General features: G+C 41.2%; 1 long non-coding RNA gene across 1 annotated transcript; it reads left to right on the top strand.

The window, feature by feature from the left end:
* The first annotated feature begins 9,546 nt into the window (after positions 1–9,546).
* Positions 9,547–10,535, top strand: LOC139703212 (uncharacterized). The gene is made up of 2 exons (XR_011705589.1): positions 9,547–10,082; positions 10,225–10,535. It is a non-coding gene; the product is annotated as an uncharacterized lncRNA (long non-coding RNA).
* Positions 10,536–25,730: the final 15,195 nt, after the last annotated feature.

Raw genomic sequence — 25,730 nt, 5'->3', positions numbered from 1 at the left:
AGAGAAAACTAATTACTGCCTGATTGTTGACTCTTTCATAGCATATCAAAAGTTGCCAGTAGTTCAACTCATTGTCTCAGGCCAGCTTTCCTGGATTCAAAAACCAGACAAGAACCCCCTCCCCATGATAAGAACCCTTGAGGTAAGCTCGCTTATACAGCATCAAATATCCTACATAAATTAGCAGCATATCAGATAAAGTAATGAATTAAATGAATAAATAGGCATCATTCAAGGCAAGAAAATATGATGTAAACATTAGGGAAAAAAACCTTTCCATTTTAGTTCCTTACATACAAAATTGATGAGAGAAAACATTTCATAATGTCAATGGTTGAGAATATGCTTTTGAAAGAAATTCACCATAAGCTCATAGTAAAAACATTTATTCAACTAATATTAAAAGGAAGCTTCCACTTGCTAAAATCACTTACATGCTTAAATGTAAAATGTTAGAAGAATTATCATTAAAGTCAGGAAGAAGGGGTAGATGTATGCTACTGCCTCTGTGTTTCAAAACAGGGCTAAGGCACAAAGCCAGAGCTGTGATCATCAGAACAAATAAAGGTATGAATATTGGGGGAAAATAAGGCAGAGTAACAACATCATTATCTATCTTGAAAATTCAAAGGAACATTCATGTGGAGTATTCAAGTGAATGAGACATCAGACCAGGTGTACAGCTGATTACAATGGCAAAATTAAAATCATTGCCACACAAAAGCACTATGTAGAACAGCTAATAGACAATATGCCATTTACAATGGCAACAAAGTCCAAAAATTACCTAAAAAAAGATCCTAACAAAATGTATAAGGCCTTTATAAAGACAACTATAAATGTGTAGTGACAGAGTCAGGAAAAAAGTGTCTGGTCTCACCAAAATAGAAGAATAAACAGTAAAAGGATGGAATCCAGGGGAAAGGAGGAGGGAAGGCACTAGGGAATGAAACTGACAAATTATGCTAGATGAATATATGAATATATCACAATTAATTCTACTTTGTGCATCATTATAATATACTCATTTAAAAACAAATAGAAGGAAGACTGAAGAAGAAGGGAATGTTGGAGGGGATGGAAGGGAAAGAGGAAGTACTGGGGAATGAAGTGGAGAAAATTATGCTACATGCATGTAGGAATATGTCAGAAAGAACCCTGCTCTTATGTATAATTATAATGCACTAATAAAAACATAACCAAAAAGGAGTCTGAAATAAATAGAGCAACATGCCATAGTCATTGAGGGGAACAGAATAATGTAAAAGTCCTGAATTTCCTTAAATTCCTTACATTTTTGTGCCTTACCTGTAGTTGCCAAAATGAGAGTCAATTATGGGCTACTGCCTTGTTTTTCCAAAATCAACCCTGAAAAACGGTGTGTGTATGTGAGAGTGAGCACTCATAGGGATGGAGATAGATAGATAGAAAGATTTTTTTAAGGTTAGCTTCTTTTTAAAATATTTTTATTAGTTATTAGTGGAACTTTATTTATTTGTTTATATGTGGTGCTGAGAATCAAGCCCAGTGATTCACACATCTCAGGCAAGCATTCTACCACCGAGCCCCAGTGCCGCAGTCTGGCTGGGCACAATCAGGAGCCACTTGTCAAAAGAAACTAACTTTATTTTTAGAACCAAACACGCCAAACAAACAGCCTCTCAGGAAAAACCCCTCAGAGCCTCAACTGCCACCACCGGCTTTTCACAAGCCTGTCTCTCCCCCCCCCCCAAGCTTCTCCTCCACCTCCCACAAACCTCCTGCTCTTGAGGCCGATTGGCTGGGTCACGTGGGCAGAGCCAAAAAGTCCCCCAATGAGCAGCTCCGTGGTCTGAAAGGGCAGGGAAACAGTCCAATGAGCATCACCGCAGAGGAGCCAATCAGCTAGATGTTGCTGGGGCCGAGGAGCCAATCAGCTAGATGTTGCTGGGGCCGCTGTGAGCCAATCATCAGCCGGCAGCTGGATTGCTGGCAGCTGGAAGTTTGCTGGGGCCCCTTCGGCTGTGGCTCTCAACTCCCCAGCCCCAGCCCAGATAGATAGATATTGATAAAACATTTAAGAAATAAACATGTGAAAGCCCTGGAGGAGACTGAAGAATGTGTGTGTCTGGAGATGGGCTTGCAGCAGGGAGGTTGCTGAGGGCCTGTGACCTGCATAGGTGGCATATGACAGGATGAGGGGGAGAACAGTTTCCAAGCTGCTGCTGCAAGTTCCCTGCACAATCTGAGGCAGTACATCACACCACAGGTGCCAGGAACCCAGGGATAGCAGGAGAATGGAGACTGGCCAGGCACAGTGAAACATGCCTGCAATCCCAGCGGTTTGGGAGGCTAAGGCAGGAGAACCATGAGTCCAAAGCCAGCTTCAGCAATTTAGTGAGGCCCGAAGTAACTTAGTGAGGCCCTGTTTCAAAATATAAAAAAATGGCTGGGTATGTTGCTCAGTGTGGTTAAATGCCCCTGGGTTCAATCCCTTGCACGCGCCCTGGAATTCTGTCCCCCATACCCCCATGCCATACAGTCCAGAGGACTTCCCAGGATAGTTTGGACATCCTCCCTCTGTGGTAGGGCCTCCTCAGTCCACCCTCAGCTGTCACTTTGACCCTAATAGAACCTGGTCCCTATGCACTCCCTGCTCATCTCAGGCCAAAGTAATAATTAGTTAATTCCCACAGCGCGCGCGCACACACACACACACACATAGAGAGAGAGAGAGAGAGAGAGAGAGAGAGAGAGAAAGAGAAGGAAAAAATGAGAGACTAGGGATCTAGAGTGTCTGCTAGTAATGACTAGAAACCTTCTTAGCTGGGAAGGACAGGAGTTTCAAAACCATTATTGTAAAGTGACAGCTGAGGGTGGACTGAGGAGGCCCTACCACAGAGGGAGGATGTCCAAACTATCCTGGGAAGTCCTCTGGACTGTATGGCATGGGGGTATGGGGGACAGAATTCCAGGGCGCGTGCAAGGGATTGAACCCAGGGGCATTTAACCACACTGAGCAACATACCCAGCCATTTTTTTATATTTTGAAACAGGGCCTCACTAAGTTACTTCGGGCCTCACTAAATTGCTGAAGCTGGCTTTGGACTCATGGTTCTCCTGCCTTAGCCTCCCAAACCGCTGGGATTGCAGGCATGTTTCACTGTGCCTGGCCAGTCTCCATTCTCCTGCTATCCCTGGGTTCCTGGCACCTGTGGTGTGATGTACTGCCTCAGATTGTGCAGGGAACTTGCAGCAGCAGCTTGGAAACTGTTCTCCCCCTCATCCTGTCATATGCCACCTATGCAGGTCACAGGCCCTCAGCAACCTCCCTGCTGCAAGCCCATCTCCAGACACACACATTCTTCAGTCTCCTCCAGGGCTTTCACATGTTTATTTCTTAAATGTTTTATCAATATCTATCTATCTGGGCTGGGGCTGGGGAGTTGAGAGCCACAGCCGAAGGGGCCCCAGCAAACTTCCAGCTGCCAGCAATCCAGCTGCCGGCTGATGATTGGCTCACAGCGGCCCCAGCAACATCTAGCTGATTGGCTCCTCGGCCCCAGCAACATCTAGCTGATTGGCTCCTCTGCGGTGATGCTCATTGGACTGTTTCCCTGCCCTTTCAGACCACGGAGCTGCTCATTGGGGGACTTTTTGGCTCTGCCCACGTGACCCAGCCAATCGGCCTCAAGAGCAGGAGGTTTGTGGGAGGTGGAGGAGAAGCTTGGGGGGGGGGGAGAGACAGGCTTGTGAAAAGCCGGTGGTGGCAGTTGAGGCTCTGAGGGGTTTTTCCTGAGAGGCTGTTTGTTTGGCGTGTTTGGTTCTAAAAATAAAGTTAGTTTCTTTTGACAAGTGGCTCCTGATTGTGCCCAGCCAGACTGCGGCACTGGGGCTCGGTGGTAGAATGCTTGCCTGAGATGTGTGAATCACTGGGCTTGATTCTCAGCACCACATATAAACAAATAAATAAAGTTCCACTAATAACTAATAAAAATATTTTAAAAAGAAGCTAACCTTAAAAAAATCTTTCTATCTATCTATCTCCATCCCTATGAGTGCTCACTCTCACATACACACACCGTTTTTCAGGGTTGATTTTGGAAAAACAAGGCAGTAGCCCATAATTGACTCTCATTTTGGCAACTACAGGTAAGGCACAAAAATGTAAGGAATTTAAGGAAATTCAGGACTTTTACATTATTCTGTTCCCCTCAATGACTATGGCATGTTGCTCTATTTATTTCAGACTCCTTTTTGGTTATGTTTTTATTAGTGCATTATAATTATACATAAGAGCAGGGTTCTTTCTGACATATTCCTACATGCATGTAGCATAATTTTCTCCACTTCATTCCCCAGTACTTCCTCTTTCCCTTCCATCCCCTCCAACATTCCCTTCTTCTTCAGTCTTCCTTCTATTTGTTTTTAAATGAGTATATTATAATGATGCACAAAGTAGAATTAATTGTGATATATTCATATATTCATCTAGCATAATTTGTCAGTTTCATTCCCTAGTGCCTTCCCTCCTCCTTTCCCCTGGATTCCATCCTTTTACTGTTTATTCTTCTATTTTGGTGAGACCAGACACTTTTTTCCTGACTCTGTCACTACACATTTATAGTTGTCTTTATAAAGGCCTTATACATTTTGTTAGGATCTTTTTTTAGGTAATTTTTGGACTTTGTTGCCATTGTAAATGGCATATTGTCTATTAGCTGTTCTACATAGTGCTTTTGTGTGGCAATGATTTTAATTTTGCCATTGTAATCAGCTGTACACCTGGTCTGATGTCTCATTCACTTGAATACTCCACATGAATGTTCCTTTGAATTTTCAAGATAGATAATGATGTTGTTACTCTGCCTTATTTTCCCCCAATATTCATACCTTTATTTGTTCTGATGATCACAGCTCTGGCTTTGTGCCTTAGCCCTGTTTTGAAACACAGAGGCAGTAGCATACATCTACCCCTTCTTCCTGACTTTAATGATAATTCTTCTAACATTTTACATTTAAGCATGTAAGTGATTTTAGCAAGTGGAAGCTTCCTTTTAATATTAGTTGAATAAATGTTTTTACTATGAGCTTATGGTGAATTTCTTTCAAAAGCATATTCTCAACCATTGACATTATGAAATGTTTTCTCTCATCAATTTTGTATGTAAGGAACTAAAATGGAAAGGTTTTTTTCCCTAATGTTTACATCATATTTTCTTGCCTTGAATGATGCCTATTTATTCATTTAATTCATTACTTTATCTGATATGCTGCTAATTTATGTAGGATATTTGATGCTGTATAAGCGAGCTTACCTCAAGGGTTCTTATCATGGGGAGGGGGTTCTTGTCTGGTTTTTGAATCCAGGAAAGCTGGCCTGAGACAATGAGTTGAACTACTGGCAACTTTTGATATGCTATGAAAGAGTCAACAATCAGGCAGTAATTAGTTTTCTCTAACCATTAAGTGGAACTGGCCTCCCAAACTGCCTGGTCCTGGAATATCTGAGGGTGGCTTGAGCTTTGAAAAGTTTCAGTTTATAGAGTTTAATTAGAATTTCATTTTCCTTTTAGGCCAATTTGATCATTTATTTATTTTATTTCTAAAAAGTAGTCAGAGTTACTGGAAGGGCATTATTTATAATGCAAACCTTTCATTACAGAAAGCGTCAAACATATAGTAGAAAGAATAATATAATGAGCCCAGTATACCTGAGCTTAAATGCATGGAAGATTTGTCTCCAGTTAGATTCCCCACCTACCTGCTTCTCAGGTACTGGAATAATGTGGAGCAACTCCAAAACATCATAGTATGTCCTCTCTAAACAATTCAATATGCACTTCCTAAACATAAGAATTCTTTTTCTCCTTTGGTACCAGGGATTGAACTCAGGGCTGCTTAACAACTGAGCCACATCCTCAGCCATTTTTTTAAAATTTTATTTTACTTTTAGACAAGGTCTTGCTGAGTTGCTCAGTACCTCGCTAAGTTGCTGAGGCTGGCTTTGAACTCAAGATCCTCCTACCACAGCCTCCCAAACTGCTGGGATTACAGGCATGTGCCACCACACCTGCAGATAAGAACAGTTTAATAAAAAAAGCGTAAAACAAAATACTTGTGTTTTTAAATTAAATAAATAACCATCAGTGTACAATTGTTTTACACACTTTTCGATACACTTTTAAGAAGAAAGTTGTGTCCTTGAATGAGTATCTAAATATGGTCCATATAGAGTAATTCTTTGTTATGCCTCTTAAGCTTTTTAAAATTTGTGTATTACCTCTCAAGTTTTCTTTCTCCTTGCAATTCATTTTTTTATTTTGTTGTTGTTGAAAAAGAAAAAACAAATGTTGTGTTCATTCCAGCTTTCCAAGACTCTGGAGTTTGATGAATGAAACACTGGTGTCTTTTAACATATTCTTCATCCCATAATTTCTAGGGCTACATGGTACTTCAGGCTTATGTTATATGCCCTTCCCTGGTTCTAACATCAGCCATTTCTTCAAGAGGTCTGCTTCCTTCTATAAATGGTTCTAGAAATCTCCATCTGGGTGCTAGAGGTGCTCATTGCAACTTGGGAGTTAGTTATATGCCTCCTCTGCTGACAACACAATGACATGGTCTCTATCATTTGTATATTTAGATCACTCAAATAAAAACTTGTAAGTTATAGTCAAAATAGTGAATATATTCTTCACATCTAAAAGTTTCCTTCTAGCCCATTGTAATTTCTGCCTGCTAGCCTTCCCTGCACACTCATCTCCAAAAATCACTGATCTTCTTCTGTCACCATAGATGAGTTTATATTTTGAGAGCTTTTATATAAAAAGATTTGGAGAAGTATGACTACATTATTTGTTAGGTGCATGCTTAGTATTTTTGTATTGCCAAACTATTTTCAAAAATAGTTGTGTCAGTAAACATTATCACTAGGTGTTACATGGTATGGCCAATCTCCTCAATTTTAGCCATTCTAATGGGCAGATAGTGGTATCTCATTGTGATTTTGATTTGCATTTCTCCAATGAGTACTGATGTTGAGTTTCTGACCATGTGGTAAAACCCTAGTGTAAATATTGTTGAACAAGTATTTTGTAGATGTGATTAACATTTGCAATCAGATGAGATTATAGTCCATAATGTGAGTGGGCTTCACCTATTCAGTTGAAGGCCTTAAGAGCAAAAACTGACATTTCCTAGAGAGGAGAGAATTTTGCCACAATTATGTAACATAGAAATGCTGTGTGAGTAGACACTTCTCAAAAGAATGAATACAAGTGGCCAAGAAATATATATGAAAAAATTGGTCAATGTCATCATTAACCATTATGAAAATGCAAATCAAAACTACAATGAGATAAAAATCTCACCCCAGTTTAATGGCTATTATCAAACAAATAAATAACCAATGCTGGTGAGGATGTAGAGAAAAAAAAATAACTCTCATACACTGTTGGTGGGAATGTATATTAGTACAACCATTATGGAGAACAGCATGGAGGTTTAAAAAAATTGAAAATAAACCCACTCTGTGATCCTGCTATCCCACTTCTGGATATATGTATGTATGTATGTGTATATATATATATATATATATATATATCTCCAAAAGAAATAAAATCAACATACTGAAGAGATGACTGCATGCCTTTTTTTATTGCAGCACTGTTCACAGCAGCTAAGAAATGGAATCCACCTAAGTGCCTAAGTGTGTTTCATATGGAATATTATTTATCCATAGAGAAAAATGAAATTCTATAATTTTCAGAAAAAGGTATGTACTGGAGAGCATCATGTTAAGGGAAATAAATCACACACGGAAATGCAAGTACCACATTGGCCCTCACATGTAGAAGCCAAAACAGTCAAACTGAATGTAAACTAGTGATTACTAGAGATTGGGAAAGGTAGAGGCTAGATTTAATTAGTGCATGCTGTATGCAAGTGTTGAAATATTACACTAAACACCATTATTATTTACAATTTATACATGGGAATGAAATAAAATATTAAAATTAAAAGAATGGGGGCTGGGGATGTGGCTCAAGCGGTAGCGCACTTGCCTGGCATGCGCAGGGTGCTGGGTTAGATCCTCAGCACCACATAAAAATAAAATAAAGTTATTGTGTCCACCGAAAACTAAAAAAATAAATATTAAAAAATTCTCCCTCTCTCTCTCTCTCTCTCTCTCTCTCTCTCTCTCTCTCTCTCTAAAAAAAAAAAAAATGAATGCCTATGCCTATGTGAGTTTCTGACCTGCTGGCCTATTCAGAGTTCAGATGTGTTAGACATGAGCTGATTTATTTTACGTCTCCTTTTCTGTTTCTCTCTTTCTGTGGTGAGAAAGAGGAAGATATCTGTAGCTATACTGACAGATACAGATGTAAATGAAGATAGACACAGTATGGATCAAAGTTTACTTTTTGCATAAAGATAGTTCATTTTTCCAGATCTAGTTGTTTCAGACAATTCTTTCTTTCCAATGTTCATTTACATCTTTACCAATAATTAGTTGTCTATATATGCATATAAATGTGAATCTACTCCTGGAAGAAATTTATTTTGTTCTACTGAAGTATTTCTCCAATTACTATTTTGATTATCATTAGTTTATAATGGTTGAAATGATGTAGGATATTTTGTTCTATTTTTATGGATTGCTTGCATATTTTTATGAAAGTTAGAATCAGCCTCCTGATTTCTATATAAATATTTATGGAATTCTGAATTGTACTACATTGAATTGATCAATGCATTTGAGAAGAATTGACATTGCAACAATATTCAGTATTGTGAGTAATAAACAGATTTATATTTCCATTTATTTATATCTTCATTAATTTATCCTTGGAATGTTTTATAGTTCTCAATGTACTCATCTCCTACATCTTTTGTCAGTTTATCCCTTTTAATTAATATTTTCTACTACTATTTTAAATTATACTGTTTTAATTTCCAGTTGCTCATTGCTAGTATCCAAATATAATGATCTTGTATGCAATGGTGTTGCTACACTCAATAATTAGTTCTGAGTGTTTTCTTAATTAATAGAATTTTCTCTATAGACTTTTCTTTTCCTTTTCCAAACTACAGGCCTTTTAAAAAGCCTCAAGTACAATGCTGAGCAATCCCAGCAAACCCTGCCCTGCTTTGTGAATTCATCAGTCTTAGGTTGTGGCTTCGTACATGCAAACATCCTGCATAACTTCTGGCATTGTTATGAATATTGGCCTTGTCTCTCCTTTACTGTTAAATCCTACATTGGCTTATTACACTTACTAAGGTAATCAAGGCCCCTTAGATTATAAACAAGATTGGGATACCCAGTGAAGCAAGTCTGGTGGTTCATTAAAGTCTCCCAGACTGAAGGTAGTGATTTCTGAATGAAAATTAAAAACCTAGGAAACCTCAGTGGACATTAGGAAAAAGAAGTGGGATGGAAAAGTACCCTGCAAGAACTAAGTGGTCTTCAAGGTTGTAGAGAAATGTTTAGGAGGGAAGTGGAAAGATCCATGTCTCCATATAATCTTAAACACAGAGTGCTTTCAGGTGCAACAGACCTGAACTAGGTGCTGGTGGCCAACAAAAGAGACTGGACCATTGCAGGGGGTGTCTGTGGAGAGGTGTGAAGGAAACGCCCTCTCTGGGCCTTGTGATGCACCACAATTGAGCGTGGGGACATGAGGAGGCATCCTGCATCAGTTTGGGAAACCTCTCCAGGGGGCTGGGCATATCCTTCCGTTCTCCAACCAGACTGACTCTCCTGGCCTTCAGGTCACGGGCCCCTTCCCTATGGACCTGACAGATGGGGATGCTTTGTGATGTCTCAGCCCTTCCCCCTCCTCGGCAGGCTTAGGGGTGTGGCCTGGGGTGGGACTTGCTGAGCCAACAAAGCCCAAGGGTGTGGCCACCTGTTGTCCTGGGGACCATAAATAGAGGGAGCTCAGCGGCCTGGACAGACTACCTGGAGGTGCTGGTCCAGAAACATGGGCAGGAGACCCATGGCATCCATTCCCCACTGTGCAAAATCCAACTCTGGCAGCAAAGCGGGCCAAAAGAAGACGTGCATACATCATCGAACCAAGTACAAGAAAAGCAAGGTGAGCTGAGCCACCCAAGTCCTGCTCTTCTGCCCCTGGACTGCCCTCCCTACCTCCCCCTGCACAAAGCCCCTGTTGCCACCCTCCTCCACGTCTGCCCCCAAACCAGTGCCCCTCTGTGATCTCCTTGTTGTCCTTCCAGGGCCGAAAGATGACAAGAAAGTCTAGAAAGCCCCTTCGAGGGCGTTGTAGGAACAAAGAAGCTGCCAGAGCTCGGACCACCGCAGCTGACAGCAATAAGAGAGGAGCAACCCGAGGCAGCCGCCGTCTCCCGCTGAGGAAGAAGGTCCACCGTCGAGCCTGAGGGGGACGACCAGAGCCTGGAAAGTAGCTGCTGAGGTCGCTGCAGTGAGGACCTGTAACACCAGCGAGGCCTGAGACCTCAGAACCTTCCCTGAAGCCTCCACAGGTCTGGCCACAGAGATTGTGAAAATAAAATCAGCTTCTCTGGCGTGTGTGTGTGTGTGTGTGTCTGTGTGTCCTCTGACGGTGGGGGACAGAGGAGCAAGGGGAGGTTGGTGTGTGGGAAGAGGGAGGTGGGTCCTTTGGGGCTGTGGGTCTTCCAACAGGGCCACAGAACCAGACGTGGAGCATGAGGACAGATGGGCGCTGAGCACTGAAGAGTCATTTCCTCCACACAGGTTTACCAGGAAGGAGGGCAAAGACGAGGAGATTTTGCTCATGTGTAAAGGCGGATGAGATGGGAGGGGTGTAGTATGTGTGGAGACAGTGTCTCCCCAAAAGGACACAATGTAATTTCTGTCAGAATACCTACCTCTCATTGGTGTTTGTTGCATCTCACCCTGGAATGGTTAATTTTATGTGTCCTTTTGTGTGAGGCTTTGGTATCTAGATGTTTGCTCACTCATCTAGATGTGAGTTTTCAAATTTTGTAGATATGATTAACATTTAAATCAACAGAAGGCCTTAAAAGCACTAAAGACAAAATTGCTTAAGTTTTTATTTCTCTGTGATAAATATCCAGCAATGTCATTTCAAGTTCATATATTAATTGCATGTTTAGTTTTATTAGGAACTACCAAACTCTTTTTGAGAGTCACTGTACCATTTTATATTCCCACCAGCAAAATGTTCATGATGCAGTTTCTCCACATCTTTCCATCATTTGGTGTCACGATTATTTTAGGTGTTAGGAGTATAGTGATGTCTCATTATGGTTTTAATTTGCCTTTTTGAAGTGACTAGAGCTTCCAGTACAAAATAGACTAAAACTTGTGGGAGCTGAGAGCAGACATTTTTCCTTATTTTGGTGATGGATGAAAGCATATGCATTTGTTAAAACTCATATATGTGTACATTCAAAATCTAAGTTATTTCCAAAAATAAAGCCTGAATAAAAAATTAGAACTCAAGTAAAATCAACAATATTATTAATAAATGGGTTTGAGGATGTTAAAATTGAAGGAAAACAAAAAATAAAGTTTTTGAAGATGTTAAAACTGAAGGAAATATTAAAATGTTTACTACAAAATCCTCCTTTATTGTGGAGGAAGTTGATTATAATTCACACAGTGGGGGACTTGGGATTGTGGCTCAGTGGTAGAGTGCTCACCTAGCACAGGTGGGTGGACCCTCAGCACCACATAAAAATAAAGGCAGTGTGTTGTGTCCATCTACAAAAAAGATTCTCTCTCTCTCTCTCTCTCTCTCTCTCTCTCCAAATAAATAAATAAATAATTCACACAGTGGGGGGGGCATGTATATTGTTGGTATGGTAGATAGATGGATATTATTTTCATAATCATTGCTAAACTGGATGTATTTGCAGTTGTCTGTTAGCATGTACCTTTCACACAAAATTTAAATATGCTAAGCAAAGTTTGGGTATATGAAACACTGAATAGGAGGAATGCCTACAAATTAACAAGGAGACAAATAGCCCACTTAAAATAGAAGGAAAATAAACAACAGCTTTGACAAAGAAAAAGAGAAAAGGAAAGGAATGAAAGATCCATAGGCATTAAATTACTATATTAAGATATAATTCACATCTCATACAGGTCATCCATTTAAACTACAATTACAACACAATGTTTTTAGCCATGCACTTGTTTGTTCATGTCACTTGTTTCCCACTACTGACACTCCTTCCACCCCTTTCATGCACACACATCAGAACGTTAGGTACTTGAGGACAGGGGCTTTGTCTTGTTCACTTGCTGTGTCCTAGTATCTAGAATAGTGCCTCTGAAGCAAAGGTTGTCAATAAATATTTGTTAGTTGACCAAACTGATGCCAATAACTGAGATATAACATTTGGGAGGAGGCACAGCATAGTAGGGGATATAAGGCATTAAATTTAGAACAACATGTTATAGTGAAAACAACATGGATATAGAAAGTATTTAAAAAAACTGGATTATGGTCCTGAAGTTTATGATTCTGATCAGGCCACTGCCCATTTCTGGGCCTGTTTGGATTGTGTTAGCGGAGGTCAATGGGTTTAGGCCCAACAAAATTTCTGGGTTTCAATTTATACATCTTGGTAAATATTTCAGGACATGTAGAATCTGACCATGGGGGTATGCTTCATTGAGGTCATACTCTTAAGTTGTCTGCAACTGGTAACAAAAGCCTATCAGTGATATCAACTCTTCACCAAGAGACCTCTGAGATGTCCAGAGTGTGGCACACGCAAGTTTATAAGTCTCTCATCTACACTTAGACTGGAATCCAAGGTGTGTTGTTCTTTTGCTATTCCTGCCCCTCACTGTTCATTTCTGTGTCCAAAAAGCGAGAGTTGGGCAACCCCTCATGGCTGCCCCTGCCAGCAGTCAAACCTTCATATTAAGAATGATAACACATGCATCTCAAAAGAGCAAATAAAAAGAAGTCAGGGAAGAGTGGCAAAAAGAAAAAAAAATATATAGGATTCACAATAAAATGAATGTTATAAACATATTTAAAGAAATAAAACAATGGATTTAAAAGATAAAATCCTATAAACAATGAATGAGCATACTTGGACAAGATAACAAATAGAACTTCCAGAAATGAACAAACATCATTGAAAGAAGTATAGAGATAGAGATTAATCTTGGATTTTATTTAGTCAATTATGAAAGTTGACTACTAATAGTTAAACTAATACAGAAATAGAAAGTCTAACTTTCAAATGTGCTATGGAGAAAATAAGTACGTTTTTAAAAATTTTTGTTTGATCTAATAGATGTCAGGAAAGGAGAAATAGAAAGCACAAAATAAGATGTGAGAACTAAATCACAATATAATAAATGGAAACAAAGGGGCACTATCTGGAACCTAGAAGACAATAGAGCAGAGCTGGGATGTACTGGCTTTGTTCACAGAGGGCCCCTGGATACCACTGTGCTTACTGTAGGTATCTGTGATGGAAAGATCAGATTGTTGAACCTAACCCCTGAAACTGTCTCAAATTCTACCCCTGCTTCCACCAGCAGGAAGGGCAAGAGAACACCTACCCTCATTCCAACACAATGGCTGAGGACTGGGGCCCATGCACACTTTCTCCCAGAGGCTTACTCTCTGGCCAAACTCACCTGTGGGAATGGAGGAATATTAGATGACATTGACTCCTTGATAGGACTCATGGTTGCCAAAGGCTCTTTTAGGAATTTAAGATTTCTGGCCCTGCATTTTTCTCCTTTTTTTGAAAACTACCTCTTTCCTATTCTTATTTTTGTTTATTTTCCAGTTTCCTGAGCAGTGACTGTTACGTAGTAGATCATCAATACATTTTATTTGGATAAATGAATCAATGAGTTAATTAATTAATGTAATCTCCATCTCCACTCTTTGTTGCCAAATACAGTGGCTAGTGTTCAGTGTTTTTCTCATTAGATAACTGCAGAATGTGACATCAATGCTAGATAACAGTTAAAATCATGAAACCTCAAATAGAACCTCCCTAGAAATGCATGATTTACCTCGTTATTTGGGCTCACAGTACTAGAGGCCAAAAGCAGTGCTTTTAGTAATAGAACCTAAGAAGATACACTGTCTATATGCCCTTGAGCTTCTGTGGTCTGTGAAGATTGTGCTGTCCAAAGGCCCAGAATTACTAAGCAGCTGTTCTCTCTGACTCTTGTGGGATTGTAGAACAATGCCTCCTCTGGCTTTGTTTCCCTGAGTGTTTGACTAAGAAGCCGTTATACCTGCATGAGTCTCATCCCAGCATGCAGGACATAAGGAGCCAGGAAGAGAAGCCTGCAATGCCTGAGAGCTGAGAGACTCGTAGCAAGCATCTTTCTCCAATATCCCTCTAGGGGAGTTGGGGTCATTTGTTCCCAAATACTAGCTCACACGTTCTCTTTTTTCTTTGTCATAGCTGTTGTTTATTTTTGTTCTATTTTAAGTGGAGCAGGAAGGGAAGCTGCCAATTCCCTGCTAGCCCCCCACCTGGATTCATGACAAAGCATTTTCAAGCCGAAAGGCTGCCTGATCCTTTTCCTTAACAGTCTTCATTTGTAATTGTTGTGACATACACATAAGGCCACCCTCCTAACCACTTTTAGGTGCACAGTTCAATGATATTAAATATTTTCATAATATAAAACCATCACCACCATCCATCTCTAGAATTCCTTTCATTTTCAAAAGTGAATCTGTCCCCAAAATATGCTAAATCCCATCTTCCTCTCCCCAACATATTTTTTTGTAGTTGCAATGGACCTTTATTTTACTTATTTATATGTGGTGCTGAGAATTGAACCCAGTGCCTCACATAGGCTAGGCAAGGGCTCTACTACTGAGCTACAGCCCCAGCCCTTTTTCTAGGTTTTTAAGGAGAAGTTAAGATTGTTAAAGTTTTCCTCTTCAATTATAGGCATATGCAAATTTCCCTATAAGTACAGATTTGGTGGTTTCACACAAATCCTGTTGTTTTTTATTTTTATTCTGCTTAAAATATATTCTAGCTTTCCTTTAGTTTAGTCTTTGTTCTATAAGTTACTTAGAGTGTATTTTTTAGTTTTCAAATATTTGGGGATTTCTCAGACACCTTTCCCATATTTACTTCAAATTTAGTTCCATTGTGATCAGAGAACAAACTCTGCATCACTAACACCTTTCTAAATTATTGAGAGTTGATTTATGATCCAGAATATTATCTATCTTGATAAATATCCAATATCTGATTGGAGTGTAAATTCTAATGTTATTGTGATTAGGCCATAAATGTCAATTATGTCAATTGATGGTGTAGTTTAAATTTTGTGAGTCTTTGCTGGTTTTCTGTCTACTTGGTTTTCCACTTACTGAGAGAAGGGTACTCAAATCTCTGTGAGTGTGGACTCGTAGTTATATTTCTCCTTGTAGTTATTACATTTTTTGTCTCATGTACTTTGAAGCTTTGTGATTAGTGACATTAAATCAAGAATTTTTATTATTTTTTAATTGATAGTTTTAATATGAAATGACTTCTTTATCTTTAATCCTTTTCCTTCCTCTGAAATCTATCTTGTCTCATATAGCCACTGTGGCCTGTGGCAAACTCTAGCATCCCATCCCTTGCATTCAGGGACAAAATCTCGACTGTGAGCTCCTCAAACCAAGGGAAGTAACCAGACTTCAAGGTGTGTCTTAAACACAGAGTGCTTTCAGGTGCGACAGACCTGAACTAGGTGCTGGTGGCCAACAAAAGAGATTGGACCATTGCAGGGGGTGTCTGTGGAGAGGTGTGAAGGAAACGCCCTCTCTGGGCCTTGTGATGCACCACAATTGAGCGTGGGGACATGAGGAGGCATCCTGCATCAGTTTGGGAAACCTCTCCAGGGGGCTGGGCATAGCCTTCCGTTCTCCAACCAGACTGACTCTCCTGGCCTCCAGGTCACGGGCCCCTTCCCTATGGACCTGACAGATGGGGATGCTTTGTGATGTCTCAGCCCTTCCCCCTCCTCGGCAGGCTTAGGGGTGTGGCCTGGGGTGGGACTTGCTGAGCCAACAAAGCCCAAGGGTGTGGCCACCTGTTGTCCTGGGGACCATAAATAGAGGGAGCTCAGCGGCCTGGACAGACTACCTGGAGGTGCTGGTCCAGAAACATGGGCAGGAGACCCATGGCATCCATTCCCCACTGTGCAAAATCCAACTCTGGCAGCAAAGCGGGCCAAAAGAAGACGTGCATACATCATCGAACCAAGTACAAGAAAAGCAAGGTGAGCTGAGCCACCCAAGTCCTGCTCTTCTGCCCCTGGACTGCCCTCCCTACCTCCCCCTGCACAAAGCCCCTGTTGCCACCCTCCTCCACGTCTGCCCCCAAACCAGTGCCCCTCTGTGATCTCCTTGTTGTCCTTCCAGGGCCGAAAAATGACAAGAAAGTCTAGAAAGCCCCTTCGAGGGCGTTGTAGGAACAAAGAAGCTGCCAGAGCTCGGACCACCACAGCTGACAGCAATAAGAGAGGAGCAACCCGAGGCAGCCGCCGTCTCCCGCTGAGGAAGAAGGTCCACCGTCGAGCCTGAGGGGGACGACCAGAGCCTGGAAAGTAGCTGCTGAGGTCGCTGCAGTGAGGACCTGTAACACCAGCGAGGCCTGAGACCTCAGAACCTTCCCTGAAGCCTCCACAGGTCTGGCCACAGAGATTGTGAAAATAAAATCAGCTTCTCTGGCGTGTGTGTGTGTGTGTGTGTGTGTGTCCTCTGACGGTGGGGGACAGAGGAGCAAGGGGAGGTTGGTGTGTGGGAAGAGGGAGGTGGGTCCTTTGGGGCTGTGGGTCTTCCAACAGGGCCACAGAACCAGACGTGGAGCATGAGGACAGATGGGCGCTGAGCACTGAAGAGTCATTTCCTCCACACAGGTTTACCAGGAAGGAGGGCAAAGACGAGGAGATTTTGCTCATGTGTAAAGGCGGATGAGATGGGAGGGGTGTAGTATGTGTGGAGACAGTGTCTCCCCAAAAGGACACAATGTAATTGCTAATGCCTGTGCTCTTGCTGCTCCTCTATGGGGCCTTTTCCACAGCTAGACTAGTGACCCAGCTAGGCCAGCCAAAGCCCTTCACCTGAGAAGCTGTGGATTTCCCTATATCCTTTTTTAAAAAAAGCACTGTGTAAATCAACAAATAGCTATGAATGGCAAGGAGGCAGGCTGGTGGGTGCCTTTAAGGTCCTTGTTGTAGGAAGTTGGAAACTGGGAACCAGGGACAATTGGGTCTTGTCCAAGATCACCAACAAATCCATCAATGGCAAAGCTGAGTTGCTAATGCCTCCTACATCGAAAGTCTTCTCAAAGCACCACTATTCCCCTATGGTTTCACCTGCCCATGGGTGCCTCTAAGAGGATGTCACCCTCTTCATTTTTCCTCCATCTGGATAGCTTGTGTTAATTGTCATGTCAGCCTCTCCCCACTGCTCCAGGTCAGCTCCACGAATTGCCACAGTTCAGCAGCCAGACAGGCTCTTGAGTACTCACAGACCTATAAAATACTGAGAGGAGAATGTTCTAGGAGATCCAGGACCCGTCTTGATCTTGCAAAAATCCCTCTGCACCAAAGGCTACAGGCTGGAAAGGGTTTGCTTCTCTCAGGATGCTTCTGTGGACTCAGTGTGTTTTCCCACTAGCCTTGAGAGGTCCGGCTTGCAACACTCAGAAATAGAGTCAGAAAATGAAAGAACTTGCTGGAAGTCACACAGCCACTATGGAGTAAAGGCAGGATTGGAGCTTAGATCTTGGATTTCAGAGTCCTGTCTCCTACCACTGCACAGGAGCCTCTTTCTCCTCTGGCCTACCCTCTAGGTGGCCTGGGAGTAAGGAGGCAATTGTGCAATAGTCCATAAGTCAAGATGAGAATCAGAACTCCTGATTCTCCAGCATGGCTGCCTCCTTGCTATGTAACCTTGGCACAGCCACTTCATTTTTCTGCACCTTGGTTTGCGCAGCTTTGCAGTATAGATCACAATGCAAATTCAGGTTTGCCAAGTAATGTTTACTGAGCACAAATTTTGTACCAGATTGTCCTGGGCACTAGAAGTATAGATAAACACAGGAGCTTACATGTGTTGAGAGAAGAAATTCGGAATACATAAATAAATGACCAGCTTAGATTTTGTCAGGCCTGGAAAGTGTTATAAAGTAGATTGTACAGGGAAATATGTTGGTAGTATTTAAGGGCCTGCTCCAGATAGGGTAGTAAGGACTTAGGATTGGTTTACAGCTCTAGAGGAATCACAAATCAGGCCAGTGGTGTGGTGTCAGAATCATAATGCATGGAAATGAGGCCAGATTACCTCTTGCCTTCCTTCAGAATCTCATTCTCAGCCCTAGCTTCCCCCTTCTGCCTCCTGGCCTCCCACTGGCCCTGGGTTGAATCCATTTCTCCAGCTCCAGTTCTGGCCCTACTTCTTCCTGTCCTCCATGCCCCTGGGGCTCTGGTTGCACATCTATTCTCCTCTCAAAGACTCGTTTTTTAAAAAATAATTAGCTGAGTTTCACTTCCTAGGTGAAACCTGCCACACAGCTCTCTCTAAGGCCTCATACATCTGTATTTTCATACTCAGTCCCCCAGGACATGCATCTGTGTAAGAGTAACTAATCTACATGCAGATACTTTACTTGGTTCAGCAGATAGGATCTCAGAAGGCTGTGACTACTTCTGTGCTATATTGGTGGCACCAACATTCCAGCACACTAGTTGGCAAAGCGGAGGGGGAGGTGCTCAGTTTCTGTTGTTCGGCACTGCCAATGGAGGCATCAGAGCTTATAGAATCTCAAACTGAAGGCTTTTGGATGCTCCACAGTGCCAGTGTTCAGACAAGCAGAAGCCAATGGTAGGAAGAAAAAGAATGCTGGAGAATAGAGGGCTAGGTTTGTCCAAAGTCACTGCATAGAAGACCTACAGTCCTCTTCCATGTAACACCTTCTCCTTTTGTTCTCACACATCCCTTTCTAGTGACTATTTTTCCATCACTGCCTGATTCCTCTCCATTTTCTCTGACCAACCATTAAATGTGAGTGCTCCTCTGGACTGTGCCTCAGACCCCCCCCCCCCCGCAATTCCCATCTCTGTCATCATATGCTCCCTGGCTCATATCATCCATTCCACTTCTGTATTTTGACCTCTGAACTTCAAAGCTGAGCTTGTCTCTCAGGTTCCTCCACCTTGATAGGAATCTCCACTTCAACAAGACCCACATAGCCTCATCTTCTACACTCCTATAAGACCACACCATGATTAATAAAATAGTTCTCATCATTAGAAAAAAGACTCATGACTCCTGTCAATTTTACTTTGAAATAACCGTTGACTCCATCCTCTCCACTATGACCACCTTGCTAGAGGCCCTTTACCTTCGGAGACATTCCCCAACCTTCCTCTGCATTGCCTAAGTACTTGTACTTCCTGGATGGAGTTTGTAATGTGAGAGGAAGGGGAAACCAAAATATGTATTTTGTTCTTTTCTCTGCCTTGAACTCTCTAACTTCATCTCCCACCAACAGAACCTACATGATTCCACTTCCACCATGTTACCTTACATCAGGACTCTGGAAAACCTGGCTCCATTCTTTGTTCTCCATTCTTTGTTTCCTGCTGGGTTGAGTCATTTTATGCAATTTGGTTCCTCAATAATTCTATCTCCTATGTAACCAGTTCCCTGCAATACATTTATCCTCTTATCAAAAATTAGAGTGGCTTCTGTTTTCCTGGTTGAACCCCGACTGATATAGCCCTTGTTAATTCTAGCCTGGCTTATTGTAATAACTTTTCAGTAAATCATCCTGATTCTCATTCTATTCCTCCCTATTTGCTCCTAACATTGCAGAGTAACATCTCTTATCCTAATTGTCCTAAAACCCTTCAATATCTCCCCATTGCCTACAGAATGGAAGCCTAACCTAGGTTTGCTGTCTGGTGATGGGATGGGTGGGAGATGGGACTGTTGCAATGTTAGGTTGCCAGGTGGGGACCAGGGCAGCAAGCTAAGAATGCCCCTCAGATGTTGTCACAGTTGTATTTCTCTTCACAGAAAATAAAGGGAATGAGCTCTCAAAAACAGTCTTGGTGAGTAATAAAGGTTTCAAACTACAATGATAGATACAGACCAACTAATTGGAAGCTCCTAATTCATCTACTTGCTACATTTTCAAGAGATTCCTATCCCAACCACAGCTGGGCAGAGTGTACTGTGTAATAAGTGTTGGAGATTATTTTATTATATTTTCATATTTCTCATTGCTCAAAATGGAATTAGGAAAAAAAATTAAAACAACTGCAATTTTTTAAAGATTGAGATGTCAGTACTAAGAGAAAATTTTAAAATAGCATAAAGAGATGGAGCCTGGGATAGGTTTGTACGTGCAATTCATGCTGTAGGGTCCTGAACTTGCAATTTAGTTTGGGATTTTTTAGCATCCAGTTGTAGGAGAAAAATTGCATTATATGAACCCCAGGATTCCAAAGATAAAAACCAACCAGTTGCTCACAGAAGCAAACTATTTTCAATAATATGAGAAAGGAATTGCTGCTGGGTGTCCTCATAAAGAGGACAAGATGGGCCATAGTGAGTAATATCCTCCTCAATATTGTAGCAGCAAATGCTTTTTAAGGGATGCTTCTGTCAGTATTGGACAAGATCTCCCTGGATTCATGATAAGTGTATTTGATGGAGGGGGAATGAGGAGTCTAGAATTATAGGTTTCCTGTTTGGTATTTTTTTCCATTGTTCTCTGAGATTCCTGCATTGCCATACTTACTAAATCTGTGATAACATGGAATCCTTTTGCCTTTGCCTCTCCCTTGATAGATATGCCAGGTCTATGTCATTTGGGGTATTTACTCATTCATCCAGAAGCCACTTATGAATAAGTTAATGGGCTCTGGTGAAACAGTGGTGAATAGAGGAGACTTAGCTTCTGCCACCATGAAATTGAAAATGCAATCTGCAGAGACAGAAGATAAACACGTCAACAAATAAACATCATTTTAGATAATTATGATGGCTTGTGGAAAATAAAATAGAGTAAGGGGATACAGTGTGGGGTAGTAGTGGAGGGATACTAGCTAATTTATATAAGATGGACAGGGAAGGCCTTTCTCAGGCATTAATAGTTGAAATCAGACTTGAATGATGGGAAGGCAAAAGGCATACACAGTTCATGGGGAGCATGATTTCTCTCATCTCTTTTGGAGATGTGATGCCACTTCTTACTTGAGACATGTTAATCAAAGGGAAATTGGCAGGATATGGTGACTATTTGGATACCACCTGTCATCGTGGCTTTGGTGATAGTAAGGATGACATAGTCATTCACTGAAACAATAAACACAAGGAAGGAGATGATTTCGATGCGTTGAGACAAGAGGGAGATGAGAAATTTACTTTGGACTTGTTGCATTTGAGATGCCTATGAAAGTGTCCAGTTACATATTTCAGATGAATTGACTATTACATGTATTAGGAGCTGAGGAAAGCTATGAACTACAGATATAAGGTGGTGGGGAGAGAGGGAGTTCTTGAATATAGAGGTGGTAGTTGAAACCATGGTAGTGAAGAATGCCCAGGGAAAAAGTTATAAAATTGAGAAAGGACCCTAGGCACCTAATATTTGACAGACAAAAAGAATAGTGTTCTAATGAGTACAGCATTTCCAGGAAGTAGTGGCCAGTGCTATTCAATGTTATAAAGGGATCCAGTAAGAAGAAGACTAAGGCTTGACAATGGACCTAACAATTGGAAAGTCATTGGTAAAAGTGGTTTCTGTGAAGTGGTAGGCAGATGGTAACAAAAATGTAAACACATGTCCAAATGCACAAAATTGTATACATTATTTATGTACATAATTTGTTTTTCTATAGCAATTACACCTCAATAAAGCTAGATAAAAGGAAAAGTAATAGGTCATAGATTAAGTTTAAAAACAGAATTTAAAGAATCTTTCATTCTTCGGATTTCAGCAATTAATGTTTTCAGCATTGGAGAAGAAGACAGAGGAAAGGAAAATAAACAGGAGAGGGGGAGAAAGAAGAATGAGGAAATAGATGGAGAAAGGTTAAGTACAGAGGAGTGTGAGTGTGCAAAAGTGAACAGAAGGAGAGACTTGTCATTGAGGCCAATCGTTGAGAAGACTACCATAAATTGATAAGGGGGCATAGTCAGGGTGTTGAGATGCAATTTCTTATTTTTAATTATTCATTTTTAATTGACATATGTACAGTATAAAATTATATGCTATGTGATGTTTTGACCCATGTGTATGTACATTGTGTAATGTTCAAATAAGGTCAGACTATCTCTTTGCTCAAAGGAAATTGAACATATTAACAAAAACTTGAGAGTTTAGTGGAAATGAATTTGTATTCTTAATGGCTTGCAGCAAGGCTGGAACAAAGAAATTCAATGCAAGGCAATGCATCATGAGGGCTTGGTTATGTTGCAAGCTGGCCTGGGTCACTGGCTGGTAAGCTTCAGCCAAGGAGTCAATTGTGATGCCACCTACCCACACACTGGCTATGAAACCTCATAGCCATGGCACCCTCTGCTTGGTTCTCATGGGACAAACATAATCTGGAAGAATCTGGAGACCCTCAGGAATCAGTCAGCAAGCTGTTCTCCTAATCCACTCTGAACAGTTCCAGCATCCCATTTGTTTGTGAGCATTTGAACTTGTTCTACTTTTATCTTGTCCCTGTGACAGAAAATACTTTCTGCACTATTTTGATTTTTATTCTCTCCTTCTACCAACTCTTGCAGCACTTCATAAATTTTAACCACCACGCCCCCCCCCCAAAAAAAAAAACAAAAAAAAACAAAACCAAAACACCTGGGCATCTTGTTCAATGACACTTCTGACTGCCTAAGTCTGGGATGGGGTCTAAGATGTTCCCAAGTGTCCTGATGCTGCTGGTCTTTTAGTCACACTGTCAGCAAGAAAATTTCCAACCAGGGCTTTCCCCAAAAGAGCATTCCTTCACTCACATCCTCCCTTGTCAGTATCTCCCATAGTCACTGTGCTAGAACTAGAGTAGGGGTGGAAAACAAGGGAAAAAAAGGGTACATCAAAGAACAAGACCTGATTCCTCTTCATAAGGGAACAGGCAATGATACTATACTTGGGTATAATAGAGATATGAGCAAAGGATTAAGGGAACACATAGAAAGGACTAAATCTACCAGAGTTTTCTAGAAGGATTCATAATGGAAGTGACATTGAGATAGATATTGAAATCTGAGTTGGAGGGCAGCAAATGAAGAGATGCAGGAGTCCTGGGTAAATAGTGGTGAAAATAGTCTAAGTTGTCAATGAGAGCCAAGGTCACAAAGCCTTGTTTACCATGCTAAGAAATTGATCAGCAACCTTCTCTGCATGTTTACACTTATAAGCCAAACAAAAGATAGGGCAGGTATGTTGGGTGGGAAGTTATCTCAAAATAACAGTAGCTTCCCATTGATTCCAAACTGCTACAGATTCTCATTCTTCCTGGTTGGGCAAAGACTAACCTGGGAAAAAAGGGGTAACAATTGAGGAAGAGACTACAGAGGGACAAAGCATTTTTACAGTTATCACTTTTACCAATTAAATGTTTTAATTACAAGCAGGACTTATTTGTGTAACAAAGTCAACATCAAAGCTCCAGGATACTACTTTGGGTCTAATTTACTGTGAAAATCCATGTGCATTATGTAATGGAAAGAAACTGACTGCTTTTCTTTAAAGACTATACATGCCAGGGCCTTTAACCAATTTACACAGCCTATGTTCCCCAGCATCCCAATCCAGAGCAAAGCCAGGTTCCATCTGTACAATGCTTCTCTAGTTTAGCAGGATAAGAAGAGCAGGAAGAAAAGACAGAAAAAGAGAGAGAGACAAACACAGACTGAAGGAGGAAGCAAGGGAAGAAGGAAGGAAAGAAACTGAAAAAAGACATTAAAATACATTTATGTAAATATTTTTTAAAAATCACCTGGGGGGCTGGGGATGTGGCTCAAGTGGTAGCGCGCTCACCTGGCATGCATGCAGCCCGGGTTTGATCCTCAGCACCACATACAAACAAAGATGTTGTGTCCGCCGAAATCTGAAAAATAAATATTGAAAAATTCTCTCTCTCTCTCTCTCAAAAAAAAAAAAAAATCACCTGGGTACCTCCCCATGGGCAAAACCAGAATTGTGTAGAACAATCTTACAATCAATTTGTGCTGTTTACAATAGATAAGCCATTGTTTTAAATTGCTTATGGAGAAGTGGCATAATCCTTTCTTAGCTAAGGCTAATATGAAGTCCTGTTCTGGTGAATTCCACCACCCACAGCATGAATATGAGGGGTATGCATATGATGATGAACTGACCTCAAATGGCCCCAGTCATCAGCTCTGAGCATTTGGTTATTGGCATTTAGTTTAGCCCCCACTATAAAATTATCCACCAGGATGAAGGATTATGCCCTTACTCACAAACTAATTTTATTGAATTTGGTTGCATTTGGTCACACACCTTCTTTTCCCAGCTGCAAGGAGCTAAGTAACTGACTTGATTAAGTCTTCCATTATCGACCAATTTCTCTGGGCATAATGAAGCCATCCTACATGAATAGAAGTGAGCAGGTATGCAATGAGTTGCAGATTTCAACCTCTCACCCTAAATTAATGTGAGGATACTGGGTAGTACTCCCTGGATTCATGGCTGGATTTGGGCTATATGCATACTAGTCTATGTGATTTGGCTACTAACTTCTGTGCTTCTTAGGGCATGGCAGAACTGGCAAGAGATGGGGCAAAGAAGTGAGGCTGGTGGAGTATGACTAAATTTTCTTGTGAGGCCTGAGGGACTGGGGAGGCAGACCTCTTGCCTCCCATCAGACTACAGAGTGGAACAGCTGTTTGACACCTGGGTTCCAAGCCTGAACAAGTGGTTTCACTTCTTTCGATCTTAAATCAACGAGGTAGAGGTACTAACAACTATCTCCCAGAAGATACATGAGGGTAAGTTATATGATAAGTAAATATGAGGGTCCTCTCATTTGCTTCTTCATTTGTTTAACAAATATGTGTTGATTACCTGCAGGTCCTGGGAAGGAACTTGGGCTACAGTCCTGAAAAGAATTGACCACATGTTGAACTTTCTATTACAGAAAACATAATAAGCAAATAAATAAATGTGATTGAATAATATCTCCTTAGTAAGGTGATATCTGAGATGAGACCTAAATGATGAGAAAGAGATAGCTTTGAAAAGATCACAGCGAACAGATTCCAGTCTTAGAGAGTAGGATGAGCAAACACTGGGGAGAAAACTTGGCTTTCCAGAACAGAAAGAAGGCTTGAGGGCACCAGAGTGACCCAGGGGAATCTTGGTAACAGGTAGGACTGTAGAGGCAGGAAGGCACCCATGGGATGAGGGAAATGTATGTAGATTTTATTTGAAATGTGATGGGAAACCACTGGACTCTTTTAAGCATTGGAGAAAGATGATTGGTTTTATCTGTTTAAAAGGTCCCTTTGGTTGCTTTGGGAACAATTGGAAAGACCAGCAATTGACATGGGGTGACTATCACAGTGGTCCAAACACTAGAGCTGAATGAACTTCTTGGGTCATGTGTTTTTGTTAAACAGCTCATCTTATTTAAAATCTTTTCTTCCATCCACCTGCCTCACTATCCAATTTTCTCTCACCACATTCATTACCTGGTACTGCCTGAGAACTTGGATATTCTGAGCAATATA

Source organism: Marmota flaviventris, chromosome X, assembly GCF_047511675.1.
Source record: "Marmota flaviventris isolate mMarFla1 chromosome X, mMarFla1.hap1, whole genome shotgun sequence".
Taxonomy (NCBI): domain Eukaryota; kingdom Metazoa; phylum Chordata; class Mammalia; order Rodentia; family Sciuridae; genus Marmota; species Marmota flaviventris.
Note: the sequence above shows the minus strand (reverse complement) of the source record. Positions and strands in the feature narration are given on the sequence as shown.